The sequence below is a fragment of the Neolamprologus multifasciatus genome, chromosome 20 (assembly GCF_963576455.1).
Source record: "Neolamprologus multifasciatus chromosome 20, fNeoMul1.2, whole genome shotgun sequence".
In the NCBI taxonomy this organism is placed as follows: Eukaryota; Metazoa; Chordata; class Actinopteri; order Cichliformes; family Cichlidae; genus Neolamprologus; species Neolamprologus multifasciatus.
In genome coordinates, this window is record NC_140458.1 from 20,343,826 (window position 1) to 20,362,705 (window position 18,880).

General features: G+C 36.9%; 2 long non-coding RNA genes across 3 annotated transcripts in view; both read right to left on the bottom strand.

Moving 5' to 3' along the window:
- The window catches only part of LOC146494855 (uncharacterized), a 328,407-nt gene that overhangs the window by 226,609 nt on the left and 82,918 nt on the right, over positions 1-18,880 (bottom strand). The window lies entirely within an intron of this gene.
- Positions 15,573-18,873, bottom strand: LOC146494861 (uncharacterized). 2 transcript variants are annotated; one of them, XR_014871481.1, is made up of 4 exons: positions 18,214-18,868; positions 17,086-17,142; positions 16,767-16,862; positions 15,578-16,320 (listed from the first exon to the last, which is right to left on the bottom strand). It is a non-coding gene; the product is annotated as an uncharacterized LOC146494861 (long non-coding RNA). The 2 variants fall into 2 exon arrangements; XR_014871480.1 differs by having other exon boundaries at positions 15,573-16,320; positions 16,767-17,142; positions 18,214-18,873.

An 18,880-nucleotide genomic window follows, 5' to 3' on the forward strand; every position in this document is an offset into this window, starting at 1 on the left:
ACACAATCACATGTGACTCATAATGTGCATTAAAGGGTTAAAAAACACTGTAAAAGCACACAGACGGTGTTATTTTCAGGGTAGTTGGTTATAATATTTCTCCATCATCCTCTCAGTATCACACTGACACGTTGCTTACCTCTGATACCTGGTCTTCTTTTACTCCTGTTACCTTACAGGACATCAGTGCTCTGCTTGGTCGAATGAAACTGACTTCAAGCCACCTTGATGTACTTCCTCCATCATTTTTCATTAGTGTGTTTGACTCTATTGGCCCCTGTATTCTGGAAATAATTAATACTTCTCTTTATACTGGCTCAGTTCCCAGCTATTTTAAACAAGCTATTGTTGAACCAGTTTTAAAGAAACCAAATTTGGACCCATCTCTTCCAAGCAGTTACAGGCCAATATCAAAATTGCCATTGGTGTCAAAGATCTTGGAAAAAACAGTTGCAGAACAACTTAACAACTTTTTGGAGAAGAACAATTTTCTGGACATTTTCCGGTCTGGTTTCCACAAATTGCACTCTACTGAAACCGCTTTGCTTAAAGTGTCTAGTGGCATTCTGATGGCAGCAGACACTGGAGAGTATACCGTTCTGGTTATGTTGGATCTCAGCTCTGCTTTTGATACTGTTGATCACAGCATCATGATAAATAGGCTGAAGGACTTCTTTGGGATTACTTACTACTTACTACTTTGCTGATGACATTCAGTTATACTGTTCTTTCAAAGCTTCTGAGTTTTATAAATTGTCTTGTTTAAATAATTGTCTGTCAGAAATCAAACAATGGTTAAATGACAATTTCCTTCAGTTAAATGCAGATAAAACAGAAACTTTGATTATTGCACCTGATCACATGCTCTCAGAAATTAGGCAGCATATCAGTTTTTTAGACCCTTCATTTCAGTCGAGTCTCAGAAACTTGGGTGTTATATTTGACAGTTCAATTTCTCTTGAGAAACACTCTAAACAACTTATCCGGAACTGTTTTTATCATTTAAGAAACATTTCTAAACTCAGACTACTGGTGTCAAAGGCAGAACTTGAGATGATTATTCATGCTTTTATCTCTTCTCGTTTGGATTATTGTAACGGTCTTTTTACGTGTCTCAACAAATCAGCTCTGGATCGCCTTCAGTCTGTACAGAATGCAGCGGCAAGACTTTTAACTGGTACAAACAAGAGGTCACACATTACTCCAGTTTTGGCTTCTCTTCATTGGTTGCCAGTAAATTTTAGGGTTCATTTTAAAATTTTAGTTGTAACTTTTAGAGCTCTGCACAGTGAAGCTCCCCAGTATATCTCTGACCTGTTGAAACCTCATGCTTCATCCCGAGCACTTAGGTCTTCAGGTCAGAGGCTACTGGTGGTCCCATGTACTAGATTTAAAACACGTGGGGATCGGGCTTTTCAGGCACTGGCACCTAGGCTGTGGAACTCTCTGCTGTTGTCTTTACGCTGTCTAGACTCTACTGACTCCTTTAAAAAGCAGCTGAAGCTTTTATACAAACTGGCTTTTAATTAATTTTAACTTGTATGTCTGATCTTATTGTGAAGCACTTTGTAGGATTTTTATCTGTGAAAATGTGCTATATAAATAAATTTTACTTACTTACTTACTTACTAAAATGGCTTTTTGCTATTAATTATGCAACTTTTTTTTTTCATTGTAAATAGCTGTGGTATACTTGGTGAGGCTGTAGAAGTTAAAGAAATATACTTTTTTTTTTAGTAATTCATCGTATTTACTGTTAAGATATACTATTTTATCAAAAAGTCTGAGCTTGTCAATATTAAAAAAAAATCACTGTAATTTTTACAATAATTCTAACAATGTTTTGACATTTTGTTAAAATTAAAAGTACGGTACGTTTTGAGTAATTAATATACACTTGTAAATTGTTAAGAAAGATTGTCATTCATACAGAATTATTATGTAAATTGTAGGGTGATTAATTGTAGATAATGTTACAGATTTTTCCTGTTGTTTTCAAAGACAATGTGCCATATTACTGTAAATTAATATATTTTCAACTAATTAGCAGTGTAAAAATAAAAGCAAATCACTGTTTCTCAATTTACAGAAATTTAATATACATATTACAATCATTTACTCTTTTTGATTTAATGTTAATTTACTGTTGCCATTTTACAGTTATTTACTGTAATTTTTACATACGTATCTTACAGTGATATTTTATTCAGACTAACACAATTTAATACTAAAAGGAAGAAGACAAGAAATGAATAAACATGCATGGGTAATCGTAATATACTCTATTTTTGCTCATATGTGTTTATTTGTTCATTTATAAATTAATTTATTTTGTTTTATTTTTTATGGCGGCACCAATGATCCTCCATACTAAAAGTGGCCACACCGCGATTAAATCCCGCTGCTTCCATAAAAGAGGATCGGTAAGCAGCAGCATTGCAGTCAGTGCACCACATCTGCAGCTAGTTTTTCGCTACACGAGACTGTAGATAGAAGATTATATGGGAAGAAGTGAACTAATAAGCCCTGATTTACAAGGTAAGCGTGCCTATTTTCATACACCGGTGTCGACTATATGGCGGGGACTGCCGCTCAGCATCAGCAGCAGTGATATCCCTGTATCCACATGTCCGAAGCTAAAATGATGGCAAGAAATGCATTTAGTTTGCAATCTACAACATGTTCATATAACAATACGCGAACATTTCACACATTGTCTGTTTTTTAGGGTTTTTCGAGCAATCCATAGACTAAAATGAACAAATGGCTTTTTAATCAGTCGCATTTGGTCTCATTCATCCTTCACATGTTCTGTCACTGAATTCTGCACTGTAGCAAATAGCCTACTGTAATATATAGATGCGCTTTCAATGTCCACAGAGCCAATAATTCAAAATAAATCAGCAAATCATTAATGCGGATACATTTTTGAATTGTCACACATCAAAAATCATTCCCCTCACATATACGTCTCTCCCACGTGCCTTTCATTCAATGATAAATTATTGCAAGACAAGCATCTTCCGGTGGGTTTGTTTGCCTTGAGTGCCTTCTTAGAAGCATGTGTAGACAGTGTGAATCACCATTTATAGTCCTATGTCTATTCGCCTACGCTTTGTTTCCTGTGAGGCTACAAGATCTGCTTTAGCCAGACATCCGAACTCACACACACACACCTGCGGTACAGGCGGAAAGAGTGCGTTTCCGTGTGATGCAGACATGCAACACGGGAAGTCAGTAGGGAGGCAATTTGATTATTTTATCAAAGACAGATTGGTGTAGGTGTATTGGGTCATGTTTTAATGCATACAATCTTTATTAAGGTGTAGGGAAATCTACAAAAAAAGCTGTTACGTTTTACGTTGCCTATTGAGTCCAAGAAGCTTTTTAATAATAATAATAACAACAAGAGTAATAATAACAATTATAATGATATGAAGGAATGCACAATGAAACTTTTTATGATGAATGATGGGATGAAGACAAATCACATGAAAAATTTAAAAATGTGAGCTAATTTCTCTGCTTAAGTCTTGTTTCGACTGTGAGAGTGTGTTTGCCCTTTGCCTGCTCTCACTGTGACACATATGCATGTTGCTTGTGGATTATGTTGCTTCAAAGTATCCATCCGTCTGTTAGTGTTGCTGAGTCCACTGTGGCCAGGAAGGGATTGATATGATCAGCAGCGATACAGTGGTAGGTTGTGACCTTTAAATGATCCCCACAATTAACCACATAGACCTTTTTGGAAGCTGTCAGTCTGGTTGCTCAATAGACTGTTACTGACACACTCTCTCAAGAAGTGTGTAGCACGTTATCTGTCATGTTCCTAGTACAGTCCCCATAGTCTTTTTTTTTTAATTTTGACTTGATAATGTGGTGATTCTAGGAATCAGCAGATAGATAAGAGCCAAAAGTAATAACTTAGTAGAACTGTCAAAGTTTTAATGTGAGAAATTCCCTCTTGACTTTGTGATAATTAAAGTGCTGCCTGCTTGTCATCCAGATGACAAAAGGTTCATCCACTGAGAAAGCCAATGATATATTTTAAAGATGTCTAACTTTCCAAATTTTGGAAAGGTTTTGTAGACAATTTCTTGGTTAAATTCCCATTTAGCAGCCTCCATCACAAATCTTTTTTAGACTTCTGAAGTATACTATAAATAAGGAGTACAATGAACTATAAATAATGTGTTTCTGGGTTTCTAGTAGAGTCCTAGAATAAAAACATGGAGCTGAAAATCAGCATACTAGGTCACATAATATAATGTTTAGTGATATTTAGGAAAGCATATTCCCTAAAAAAGTCTTTTACTTAAGTATCTTAATTCTGCAACAAGAAGGTTTTTCTCTTCATTACAGGACAGAATAGCTCTGATGTGGAATCCCTGTTCTTCATATTGCCTGGTTAAGATCCAGCTGACAGAAAGACTGTTATGAAGTCACTGGCACTGTGTGTAGGAAATTATGAATGTGATTTTATACACAGCTCCAGTATTAGATCACTTGTTGTCAAGTTAATATTCCTTGGCACATGCTTTAAGATGTTCCTCCTTTCAGTTTCACTTTGATAGCCGATCAGATTTGTATCACAGTAGTCATTATTTTCATGTGGACACTGTTCTGTACATTTTTAAAACATTGCATTCTAGTTCAGAGCTTATCAGAAGTAAAGTCATAATGTTCGTGTGTGTCTAGGCTTTGACTGCTGACTTAGTTTCTGCCAAACCACAACAGACCTATAAGCACTTCTCATCAAAGCGTGCACCTTCTCTGCACGTCTGTGTTTCTTACACGTTAGCACAACAGAAACAAGCTGTTTGCTGATGCCTCGTGTCAGTTATTTAATCTGTTAACACAGCTGTTTTACAGTGCAGTTTGAATGATGTACAATGTAAAGTCATAGAGTGTACCAAATGTGGAACATGACATTTTGCTTAATAACACCACAGTGGTTTCACAGGGAGTTCAGCCTCTGTGCTGATGAGCGTGTTGCAGAACTAATGCAGCTTAATTTAACAAGATTGTCCGACCCAGTTCACAGAAACAGATGGGGCCAGATCAGGACCTTAATCCTAACCCCGTGATAAAATATCAAACTTTTGTTATTTTTGTTCTCCAAAGTGTTGGCTATTATGAGGCAAGAAAAGTAATTATTGTAACTAACACACACATTTTTTTGCAAATGTATTTAAGCACTTTTTGCTTGTCTTCCACACATATTGACAGAGCAAGTGTTCAGAGCTTGGGTTGGGGTCATCACAGATGACAGTTTAGACCTCAGAGGATTAATTACCATCTCTATTTCTGGCTCTTCTTGCCTCTCGGTAGTCTTATTTTTATCACACCCCCTTCACCATAATTGCTTTGTAGTTTCTTTGAAAAAACTAATTATAACATAGATATTAGTATTAGTAGCATAGTATATGAATGTATTTGTCCAAAACAATACAGCAAATTTAATTAATTGTATCACAAAAGTGAAGTTTTCAACTGATACATCCTAATACGGGCTAGCATGTACACATCTGTCTATGCAGAATATAACACATGTACTAGTTAGTAGTTCATTACTGGATCCACACGAAGCAGAAGTAAGAAAGACAAAAAAGAAAAGAAAGAATAAAATCCATGAAAAAGTATATAACTTTGAAATGAGAAGCAGGCAACTTCATAATGTTACCCACATTATTTCTTAACAGGAAATAATGAGTCAGTGGTAAACAGTCGTTTAGTTCTGAGAAATGGTGTGAGAGAGAAATTCCTGGAAAATGCCTGATTTACTGATATTTTCCCCAAATACATATTAACAGATGAACGTCAGTAATGTAGAGTCAAAGGAAGGAGTTTTTTAGTAGCGACAGAGACAGAACAGAAACTTTGTCTTTTTAGACATTTCAACAGATTTAAGCATGTGTCTTTGCCTGTTTACTTTTAAATACATTTAAAGCATTTAGAGCTGTCTTCATTTTTTCCAGCTGTAGGTGAATGATTTTGGAGTAAAAAAAATATATATATTTTTGGCCTTCAGGTAAACCATTTCAGAGTTTTTGATTGTCTATTTCTGTATGATATTTTCCTTTAACCTCCTATGTCATTTTTAGTGGTTGACTGCCTGTCTTTCTTTTAAAAGGAGGTTCTTGTGTCCCATGATTGCCAAGTGCTTGGATAATTGAAGTTCTCTAATCTCTATTCTCTATCTGGCTTAAGAGTTGGTAATTAGGTTTATGTGTGGCATGTTTGTTTCTGAGACTGTTCATCCTTTCTTGTGGTTCACAGTACAAATGCGGTACTTTCCCTCCTGCACCCTCCATCATTTCTTGAAAGGTTTCGCTAAGGTCAAAAGTTGAACTTCAAAGCAGTGCAGACAGTCAAACAGATTTGGTGGCATCTTCTTAGTTTCCTTTTATACCCAGTATTGACTTACTCTCTAGGTCACTTTTTTCACCAACAGGAGGCAGCAAGGTCACGTATGCTAGTATGACTGTGAGATCTGGGGCAGGAGGTTGACGCATACATGATGACTGTGTGTGTCTATGTCTGCAGGCGGATACTTTTTGCATCAAACAAGCATGCCACAGTGGCATTACTGAATGGATCAAATTTAGGTTACAATTAATGTAAATATGTTGCTTATTGTATTCCCCTTACAATAATTAGAGATGGCACGATACCACTTTTTTATGTCCGATACCAATACCGATATCATAAATTTGGATATCTGCCGATACCGATATGAGTCCGATATAGTGTGTTTTTTTAATCAATAAAACAGTTTTTTTTATATATTGCTGCATTTTGTATAAGTTCATACTCAAGTTTAAATAAACAACAACACTAAAGCTATTCTGTTATACCTGTATGTAAAAACTACACTGCACCCAAAATATTTCATAGTTCAGCAAAACTGATCAATCTAATAAACTTAAACCTACTCCATCCTCCCTATTCTGGTATTTTAAAGAGTACTTAGCAGCAATATTAAGCAACCCAACTAATAGGGTTGCAAACTCCCAGCACCTCATGATGCTTAATCGACGTAATTAACTTTAATTTGATGCAGTGTGAAAAAAATGCACAGAATTAAATTACTTTTCAAGAATAATTAAATAGATTCAACATCTTTCTTCAACAGAATTGCAGACTGCACAGATGGTACCTTCCCAAAGGAAAAAGTAGTATAGCTTACTAGGGTATATTAGACTTAATAGTTAATATATACAGTAATGGACTTCTATATATTTTACATAAGATTAAAACTTTGGGTGTAAGATTCAGATAATTATTTATTAAAAGCTAGACATTTTAAATGAGAATAAGAAAGAAAAGTATCTCTTTGTGCCCCCTTTTCCCAGTTCATGCCCTATCGCCCCCCCCTGGCTAAACTTTGCTAGACCTGCCCCTGCACAGTTACCAGCTGTCAGCTACGTCGAAAAGGATCCTGGTCTAGAAAATAATATTAAATAAATTCTAACAACAGCTTATCAAGGTTAAACGTGCTGCTGTTGTTTAGCCACTGGTTTCCTCTTTCTGGCGTGAAGTGGGCCAAAAACAAAGCAAAGAGACGGACTCGCGACAGAAAAGCCGATCAGCTGATCATTAATCAGTTTCACGATTGAAGTAGCAGCAAGAGAGGGAGAGAGAGAGAAGAGGCAGTTGCTCCATATATCGGTTGTTAAGCTTAACCTAGGAATGCTTTACAAACATTCAGAGATGAACCTTACCACACTTGCTTTACTTCTCTCTGGGATCACTTCCTCGGAGATGAAATGCTGGTTTGGTAGCGAGGCTACAAATACACACAGCCGCTCTATCACGTGAGCACACTGCTCCAACGTGCTACGGTTATGAGCCGAGTTACGCCGTGTCTATGTTTTGTGAGGTGGTTTTTTTGATATTTAATGGATCGGATTACATTTTTTTATTTCTCTCCGATATCCGATCCAGTAATTTACGTCAGTATCGGACCGATACTGATACGTAATATCAGATTGGTCCATCTCTAACAATAATTAAATAGCTGAACTGAAATAGAGGTGATTTTATCAGGTAGGGGAAGTGAAGCTGTTAAAGGAGAATGCATTTCAACAAGTCAGTTGACAGAGAACCAATCAGAATCAATGAAAACACAAACTGCTTTATTCACAACTGTGTCACACAACACTAAGACGGAGTTCTGGACAAAATGGATATTTATAGGTTTAAGAATGGTTGTGTAGTATATAAATATACATATCCTCCTTTTATGATAACTGTGACTTGGAGTAAAAGGCTCCACTGCTGCTCTGCTGGATGTCATCAGGTTCCTATTTTCTCTGAAATGTTACCATAAGCACACTGTGTACTGGTGTACTGCATGGACTTACTTCCCTCTAAATTTCCCCTTGCATGTGTTTATTCAAACCATGCGTATATGGATGGAAATCAATACAGGATAATTTGCATATCATGCAAATATTCTTCCACCTTCAGTTTAGGTAGAGGTAGAGTTGGTGTACCTGCACTTCTAGTCGTATATTTGTTCTCCATAATCAGCCCATATTGTCACGACTATGGAGTTAAAAGGCAAGGAAGAGAAGGCAAACAGGAGAGCAGACAGTAATGATGCTACTGTTGGTGTTTTGCTTTCGAAGTTGCAGCCAAGCAGAAGGGCATTATCAGGTCAGTGCTGTCCCATTGCATTAATTCCCCACAGTGACAGTGGGATTCCACAGAGGTAGATCACCCTGCCTACTGTAAAATGAGCAACTATGTACCACTTACTGACTAAAAGAAAAGGAGTTTGCTGGGCTATTAATATATGCACTAATTTCTACATGCATTCATTGCAGACATCTCAGTTAACTTGATAGACTCTGCAGTCTGTTTCATTTTCAATGGAAATATTAAGACCAAAAATTGTATTTTCAGTTATAGAAAATGAGAAAATGGACCGTGGTTTCCTTTTTCTGCGACCTCAGTAACCTCTCAATGAGGTCTTAGATGCTCATACTAAGTAAAACATGAAGTTTATCTTTTCAATTAGAGTCAAAAAGGAGTATTGTCTAGAGTGTGCTTATGAGTACCTTCAGTTTTGGTAGTACTGTCTGCTTTGAAAACACCAACACACAGCGGTCTAAAAACTTTCAGCCCAAAGTTTTATAACAAACCTTCCCTTACCAAGAAGTGACAGCAATAGCATTTACCTGAGGTCAGAGATCTGGAGCAAATGGGATTTTCCACCAAGGCTGGGCTAAGGCCAGGCAGGGTCTGATAATTTTTCTTTTTCGCTAATACGTGAAATCATAATTAAAAGCTATGACTTTATCTTTTATCTTTATAATATCCTAAATCTATCTAATAAATAATAAACTTTAACCTACACTTTAAATTTAACTAAATAAACAAATAATTTTCTATCTAATAACAAAATCAGTTTGACAATTTTAAACATGTTAGTGTGATAAATATCCAAAAATATACGGAACTCATGAATGGGGGGGAGCACTATATTCAATATGTCAGTTTGAAGTAATCAGAATTACTCTTTTCATGATACAAGTTTCAAATCATTCAGTTATATATGTTTTGCAGAAAAAAAAATATGTGGAGTGTGCCTTTTTAACAGTGTTAATATGTAACTGATGTAACTGAGTGGCAGTGACAATGAGCGAGCATGTCCCAATTACCAGTGCCCCAGAATCAACATGAATGGCATGCAGTAAGTTTCGCTGTTCTCAGTTACACTTGTGCACCTCTGCTATTCTGCCTGTACCAAAACCAGATATCTGCCGTGAAGAGGTTCGAATCCCTGCTGGTAAGTACTGAAATTGTACAAGGAAATGATTAACATATCAACAGAATAGATACAACAAAAGCAAAGACATACATGACCTGTAAAACAGCTTTCTGATGCTTTTCAGTCACAAAGACTATTTCTCCTGTTTCCTGATTGCCAAAGCCCTGTAGAACAGTCAACGATGAAAAATTGTACTCACAAATTAAAATTAATGTCTCACATTAGCAACTGGTGAAAACTTTAAATTGAAAACTGGATGCTTACTTTTAAGGAATAAAGTCCTGTCTTACCTTGAAGAAAGAAATAGTTTTTTGTTTCCACTTGCTTAATTGTGGTGATGTGATTAATATGCTTACATATGTATGCTGGATTCTGTCTATCATGAAGCACTGAGATTTATTACAAATTTTAAAGCTCTTACTCACTACGGTATGTTGTATGATCAGGTGGGGTGTTCTGCTTTGTTACGTTTGAGACATAAACTACTGTTAATTCTCATTTTTAAGGCTATTCTTGGTTTATGTCCATCTTCCTGACTTACACGTGTCAGATAAGCATAAGAAACTAACCTGTGAAATCAGCTGCAGAGTCAACTAAAGTTAAAGGGACCTGGTCTCAATTAGTGAATGTAAGATGATTTTTCAGTGACTAGATGCAGTCACTTCACGCTGCAAATGTTTTGCGTTAATAGCAAGCAAGCAATTTATTTATATATATCACTTTCAGAACAACTCCAGCAACACAAAGTGCTGTACACTTGACATGCCAGAAATGAATACCATGAATAAGTAAAATAAAAAAAAACAATAAAGAAAATTAATTTAAATTAAATTAAATAAAGATAAAAATAAAAATAAAAATAAGATGATGATTTAAAATGGCATTTAAAACAATAAAATCAGCACATTAGATGCTAATGTGCTGATGGCTGGACAATGCCATCAGCATGTTGATACTCTAAAATCAGTATGACCCTGATTTTAGATGAAAACAATAAAATCAGGGTCATACTGTGTCATGTGCCAGGGAGTAAAAATGGGTTTTAAGACGTGTTTTAAAAGTGAATGGTAAATGGACTGATTCTTATATAGTGCTTTTCTACTCTCTCGGAGTACTCAAAGCGCTGTATACAACATGCCACATTCACCCAGTCACACCCATTCACACAAGCACTTTATCTATACTTAGTGCTATCTAACTGCATTCACACACATTCATACTCCGATGGACGCATCTGAGAGCAACTTGGGGTTAGTATCTTGCCCAAGGATACTTGACATGCAGACTGGAGGAGCCAAGGTTCGAACCACTAACCTTCCGATCAGCAGGTGACCTGCACTACCTCCTGAGCTACAGCCACCCCCAGTGGACACTGAAGGGGCCAGAGATTAGGAGCAGCAATAGATAAGGTCCTGCCTTGAGTTCTTCTCTCAGCCCTTAATAATTGTCCAGCTTCTCGTGTTCCTTCTTCTTTATGTTGCTATCACCTTTGCTTGTCCACCACTACTATCACCAGTTAGTTATCTGTATCTGGAAGTCTATGGGATCTTAGCTTTGTTAGCTCCACCACCCTAGCGGGTGATTGATTTTGACCTCAGCTTTTCCAGGTTATACCAGCACAGATGTTCCTGTATATTTTTGAAAGCCCACTTGGTTATGGTGTTCCATGTATGCCCTGGCCTGCTGTATGTGCTGGATGTCTCAGGAGCGTCTTTGCACAGCCTACACCTGGGGTCTTGCCTGGTGTGATAGACCCCAGCCTCTACTGATGTTGTGCTTAGAGCTTGTTCCTGTCCTGCCATGATCAGTACGTCTGTAACTTTGTGCAGCCATTGGTAGGATTTCTCAATATCAGCCACTTCTATCCGCCAGTAGTACATGAGGTACAACAGAAACACTACAGCAAGGGGGAGTCAGGACCATAGGTCAGGGGGCATATATCATCATCATCATCATCACACTCTGACACTTCAACTGGTGCGTTGAAGGTGTTGAGTGCAAGAGCAACAGACCTGCAAGATACGATATTGGCTAAGCTGGAAAAGGCTTAAAAATAATTTTTAAAAATTTACCTCATGTTTTCAAACCTTGAAGTTGCCATTCATGGTTGTATCACTTTATGTCTAGTTCACATCAAAGAAGCAATAAGCAAAAAACAAGAGCTTCCAATACCTCTGTTTTTCTTAAAAAACAACAACAACAACAACCAAAAAACTGAAAAATTGCAAAAGGACTCACAATTTCAAGTTTAAAGTTCAGACTTGATTGAATTTCAACCTGACTATTTGTCTCTGCTATGTATAGAAGAACAAAACCAAGAATTCTTGGGTTGTTATCGCCCACAAAAGATGTATGTAACATTAGCCTGACATGCAAAAGTTCAACAAGGCCAAACGCACAGTGCTGCTGTAGCCTCAGTTTGCTGTAACTGAATGCTTTTCCACTTTAAGATTCAAAGAGCAGTTCCTGGAATTACATCGTCAGTGGGTTCAACTGGGTTACCTTATTCTCAAAGCTGACCACAGTGAGTCTCACAGTTTGTTCTCTGCTTCCAGTTTTACCAGACCAACGACCTGCTAAAGTTCTATTGTTCTTTTGTAGTGAGATATTACAACAGTGCATACAAACACCGGTGGTGTTTCCGTGTGAGATTGACAGTTTAGGCTTCATCTAAGTCTATTATACTAACACATGAGAGACTTCCTCTTGATACTTCAAAAGCCTTTGTGTATCACAGAGGAGGAAAGTCTTACCCATTCCAAAATAAATAAGTTTCTACTGTGAAATAAAGGACCATTAGGTAAGGCAGAGCTTGTGGTTATTAATATTGCAGCTCCCCACTCTGATCTTGCTTTGAAAACAGAAATGAAAAGGCGCGTGATGGAGAATTGGAATTGAAATTAGATGAGAAAAAAAATATCCATTGAGAACTATTCCATTTCTGGCTTCAGACAAACAAACAGTGAGACAGGAAAGTGTTACCCCACTGTAAGTGCATTGTTAACAGTGTGGCCTGGTTCAACTTTCAAAACACTCCCACCTCTGGTCGTCTCATCATCACCTGATAGTGGCCCGCCTCCTTGGCTCTCCTGATAGCTTTTAACATCTTAACAACCATTGGATCGTGGGAATAACGCGTTGGGTTAGGTGTAAGGTTTGAATTAGATCAGGGCTGGGCAATTAATTTTCCTAAGTGGCCACAAGCTGAACTCAGTTTTGCTCAATATTAATTTTATCTGTTTATACGCTTATTGGTGCAGCCCTCCTCAATAGTCCTAGTTCCTCATGTGGCCCCTTTGGGAAAATGTATTGCCCTCCCCAAGTTAGATTAATGCATGGCCACCATTTTTATAGCATTTTCAAAATCTGGAAAAAAAAAATGTAAATAAATAAATAAATGAAAAAAAAATGTACAGTCTAAATAAACACGTGAAAGTTTATACCCCTGTCTTACAGAGGTATTGGCAATCTGGTGCATATTGATCCTGAGGAATTAAGTCATAATTGGTGACATCCCCAATCAAAACCCTAAGCCTAAACACACACACACAATTAGCAACAAAAAACTTAAACACAGCATCACAGCATTCTGGTAGCACAGATCAACACTGATGATAATTTAGACATTAAAGTTAAAACTCACAGTCTAAAAACTCAAATTCTTCTGCTTATGAGGAATTCAGCCCCACCTCAATGGGGAAATAAGCCCGAGTTTCATTTGGGCATAATAAGGTTTTACGCTCTGGCTTCCCTCCAAAACCTTATTACTTGTTCTTTTCATGGGCGATCAGCTGAACAGGCAACGCAGCAGTGTGGTTGGTCCCATTCATTTTGTGTTGTTGAGCAAACAGATTTGCTTGCCAGGGCCCTTTCATGTTCTGCATTAAGGCATGTTAATGCAGAGTAATGAGCTGCAGTGGGCAGGTTTTAGGCATTTGAGTTTTAGTGATAAAAAAAGTTGTGGTCATTTGTTAAATCAAAAATGAAACAGTATTTTACTTTCTACACATAAATACAGTATTTATACAGTATTTATGGATTTTATGTGCATGTTCTAAACCATAGTGCTGCCTATATATGTCTTGGTGCATGTATACTTGTTTTTGTCTGAAATTCGACAGTGCTCTCCTAAAGAGGTTACATTTTTCTTATTTTCTGTCTTTTATAAACAATATCAGACAACAGATCTCAGTTGTTGAATTCAGGTATTTTCAGTCCAGCTACCACTGTTATAAAAAATAAATCAACAATGTCTGCCTTTACAAACATTTGTTAGAGAAGGGACATTTTAAAAGGCTCACTGAATTTGAGTAGGCTATTGTAACCTGTGGCATCAGAAATGAAATACCAGATCTCAAAGATATTGGCTGTAGCTCAGGAGGTACAGCAGGTCATCTACTGATCGGAAGGTTAGTGGTTTAATCCCTGGCTCCCCCAGTCTGCATGCCAAGTATCCTTGGGCAAGATACTAAGCCCAATTTGCTCTCTGATCCATCTATCAGAGAATGAATGTGTGTGGATGTTAGCTAGGAAGCACTGAAAAGCATAGACGAAAATGCTTGTGTGCGCTTTTTATTGTATAAAGTACTTTGAGTGTTCTGGGAGAGTAGAAAAGTGCTATATAAGAATCAGTCCATTTACCATTTTACCAAAGGTTAAGATGTTTGGCCCGATGCTAGCATCCATATATGCTATATGGTATGCGTATGAGGCCCCATACTCTTTCTAGCCATTTGTGACCAAGGCCAAGCGACCTGTTTCCTACATCAATATGTTCAGTCTCATAATCCTCGATGTGCACCAAACCGTTCGTTATTCAGTGCTTTTGCCCTACTTAAGTTAACTATTTTATTTAAAACATCAACAACGTGGTTAATTTTTAGCTCCGGTCATTTTAGCCCATTTCAGTCCAAGCCTTTTCAGGCATGCACTAACTGCATGGACATACTACTCCTTGTCATAGTGCTGTTCATTTAGCATTGTTCTACTCTGACTCAGCTGTGTTGAGGACAGCTCTTGTGTAGAGACAAAGAGAAAATGTCAAATTTGTCCACTTGCTGCAGTATCCTCAATCCAGATTACAGTTTTTTGCATTTTTGTGAGAAAGAACAAAAATGATCTTGACTGCTCCATTGCTGGATGTGTAAAGACTGATCAAAAGTCCTTTTTGCATTTGAAATTTTGCTAACAAAGGTTCAGATATCCATTCCTACTCTGCATTAGTCAAGTTTTTTGATTTCTCAGCACTGTAAACCCGAATAAGTTACCAGAACTCAAAAAAATTGAGGCAATCGATTGCCTCAATTTTTTAAAGTTGATCAACTCAAAAGTCAAATTTTTCCAGAACATAAAAGTTTGGATTACATGGTACTTGTATCTTTTGAGAACAGTCAACTCAAATATTTGCAGTTAATATGACTTAAAGTTTCAAGTTTACAAATTCAAAGGAATAAGTTCACAGAACTTATAAAAAATAAGTACACAACCACAACATTTTTATGTTAACAAAACTCAAATGTTTAGTAGTTTGTGTTGTCATTATTTTAAGTACACGTTAGTCAAATATGTTGATTACTTGATACTTAAAAACATGTGACCCAAAACTTAAAATTTTTGAGGCAATTGATTGCCTCAATTACACTGAGTATCGGTAACTTAATATGCAAAAGTCATAAACATCTGCCATTGAACAGTATCTTGCCTGCTCCCTTTTAGCACATTATGTTGAAATTAAATAAAAAAAAAAATTTTAAATTAAATAAATTAAAAATAATTAACAAAAACATTTATAAATTAAAATAAGTAGACCAAAAATGCAAAAAATGGAAAACTGTCAGAGTAATAAAAAATAATGCCAAATAATAATAAATAATATCAAAATGTGCTTTTGGCTCTCTGGCTAATATCTGAATAAGGCAACAGGGCAGCAATTTGAGTGAATTACAATTCTATTTGTTTTACATTAACCAGTATCAAACAGTGAAATTTAGGTCACCTTGCGCAGCCCACAATGTTTTAGAAATAGTATTACGAAAAACATACAAAACATTAGTGTTGCTTTGCATTATGTTAATGAGAACAAAGGCACGTTGTATAGTTTGGACCTATTGGCTGAACACCTGTAGAGTAATGCAATAACGTTTTGAGGCATTATTTAGATAAAAGGAGAGAACTTTGAACTAGCCTTTTATAATGCTTCACCCTGCATCCTTCTTTCAGATGAGTTCCTACATAACCAAGTGATTCTTGAGGGTCTGTAACCTGGGTGACAGTTTACCACTTTCTAGACCAAGTAAAATCTTTTGAGTAAATTCTAAAGTGTTGGTCAGGGCTTTGGGGTAGCTGAGGTGAAGTGCATAGATCAGTCCAAACATTACCAGGAAGGCTTCACCAAATCTGGGGAGACTGACCACGGCATCACTTTCAATGACGACAGAGATTTTCACAGGTTGGTAGTGAACTGGACTTGTCGTGTCATGGTCACTGATGACAGTGAAGAGGGCCACTTCAACACCATCAAGCTCCAACTCATCAGATTCGTCCTGAATGAATGAAAAAGAGATACTAATCACAATCTAACCCAAGAAATACAACAGACGACATAATTTCTCATTTTACCAACTCCCGTTGAGATCCAATACCTCTTTTACAAGGGAGACCTGGGTCTCACTGTAAGAGGTGAAAAACAGAAGATCCATGTTCTGCACACATAAATCAGCTAATTCACCAGAGAATCAAGTGGTGTGAGATAGACTGAAACTAAGCTAAAGGAAATACACAGGAAAATGTTTTACTAAACATCTTATCACTTTCAACAAAACACCAATTCAGTTCATTCGTAGTGAGGAGACAGAAACGACCATACATGGAAACCGTATGGGTAGACTAAACAAAGGTAAGTCCAAACAGTGCATCAAAATACATGTTTGTACTTTGATGCACTGTTTATATACACAGTAGTATCTGTTAAAGACTTAAGGACACTCACAGTGCAGGTTCTGAAAAATCCAGAGACATCCTCACGCAGATAGACAGGAAGGGCGTGGAGAACGGTAGTGTGCTTGGTGTGGATATCATGGATTTCCTATTGCCAGATAAAAACAGAATTGTATATACTGGTGAGTTTACTGAACAACAACAACAACAGTCAAATCAGAACATATGTCCACAAATAAGAATAAGAATCTATAGGTGGAAAATAGCATAAGTAAAGTTGGTTTAGTAGTTAGTTTAACATATTTTTAAGACAACTCGAGAGAGAGCGAGAGAGGTGATTGGTAGAAGAATTCACAAACAAAATGAATTACCTGGTATCTTTATCACATCCCCAGTTCTCTTCCTTGACTCTGTCTTAATTCTTGAAGCTGGAACAGAGAGATCCAAAGGCATAAAGTGATGAACAATTAAAAAGCATCCAAATGGTGACAAATTATAAATACTTCCATTTATAATTTTTCCCTGTTAATGATCTTTTCATTTAATCCCCAAAGTGTGAATGCATCTCTAGTCAAGATACTAAAGCCATCGAGCAAATATTACAATACTGAAGACAAGCAGCACTTGAACTTTAACGGCATGGTTAAATCAACAACAACGCCATTTCTACAAACTAAAGCCTTACTGATGAGAGGTTCCCCCAAACATATGTTATTTGAAATTATTTAATGTGCATGCACAGTTAATGTCAAAAATGTCAGGCATCACTGCTTCTCTCTCCAAACGATTCTGGTTGTTTTGATTGACAGGTTTGTTTTTTAGGACCTTAGTGATCCAAGAGTGCCAATTGGTTGGCAGAAGTTGATTGACAAGTGATTCCACTAATTAGGCAAAGTGAGAGGAGACTATGCGTGCGCAGTGCTCTTTCATTGGCCCTCTAACTCTGGCTTGTGAACAACTTGGCTTGTCAGAGCAGGTGTATTAGAAGGATGAGTTTCCCGATCATTCTACGGCGTAAAGTGACTGATAAAAAACACCTATCGAGACCGTCGCTCAAACGCCTAATACACCTGCACCACTTATTCGCACATATAGTTTAAAATATAGCGTTTCTAACAAGAAAACGGCTTGAAAGCACTCTCACTGCAGACAGGTATCTCCGCTGTGTAACTGCAGGGACAACGGGCTTGTTTGGACCCAACTATTCTGAGTCATGAGAGGGGGTTTCAAAATTTAGAGAGATTAAAACACTTTGTTTCATACTAGGCGACCGGGCGCCACCTCTAGAACAAGTAGTATCTAACTTTTTAAACAGCCTGCGACCCTCATTACAACAACTTAATGCTAGCTCTGCAAGCGCAAAGTTTCCTTCGGGGAGAGCAGCAAAGCACATAAAAAACACGGACGCGACATTTCAGCTATTCTTTTCGACACGCACCCAAAATACAACTAAATATTCGTATTTTAACAATAAACTAATATCAACATTGAAAACTTACTGTAAGTCCAGTGATGCTAGTTGCTGCCGTTAGGTCCAACTTTCTCCAGTCATCCATGTGGCCTCTGGTGCTGTTTCCCGCCCATATACCTTTAGTTCTTCTGTGTTTCGTATTTTTTCCAAATAGTGGTAAATGATCAGTGTATAATGCTCATTAGCGCCGCCTTCCGCTTCGGAGGGTGAATCAGAGATTAACTCGGAATAAAAATTGATTCCTGCAGCTGCTCAACACTTACGGAAAAAATTTAAAAAAAAATATATATATAGGATACATTGATAAGACAATGAATATTAAAATAAATACATTTTGTCTTCCACTAATGCATTTAAGACAATTTGATTTTACTTATTTGGTGAAACACTTTGAGATTTTATTGTATTTTAGCATGTGCTACATAAATTAAGTTTATTATTAAATCCTACCTAGTTGAAACAACAAAAATAACAGGACTTTACCATTCTTATATGTCCTAACTTAACTGTGTTACGTTGTGCTTAAGTTATGATTTTAGGTGATGCTTACTTAATATAGAAATAGTTCAATTCAATCAAAAATTATTAGTTTCATTTACTCAAAAAGAAGAACATGTTACACGAACTTGACATATTTAAGTTAACAGAACTTTTTAAAGACTTTGAGTATACACCACTTAATCTATTTAATTACT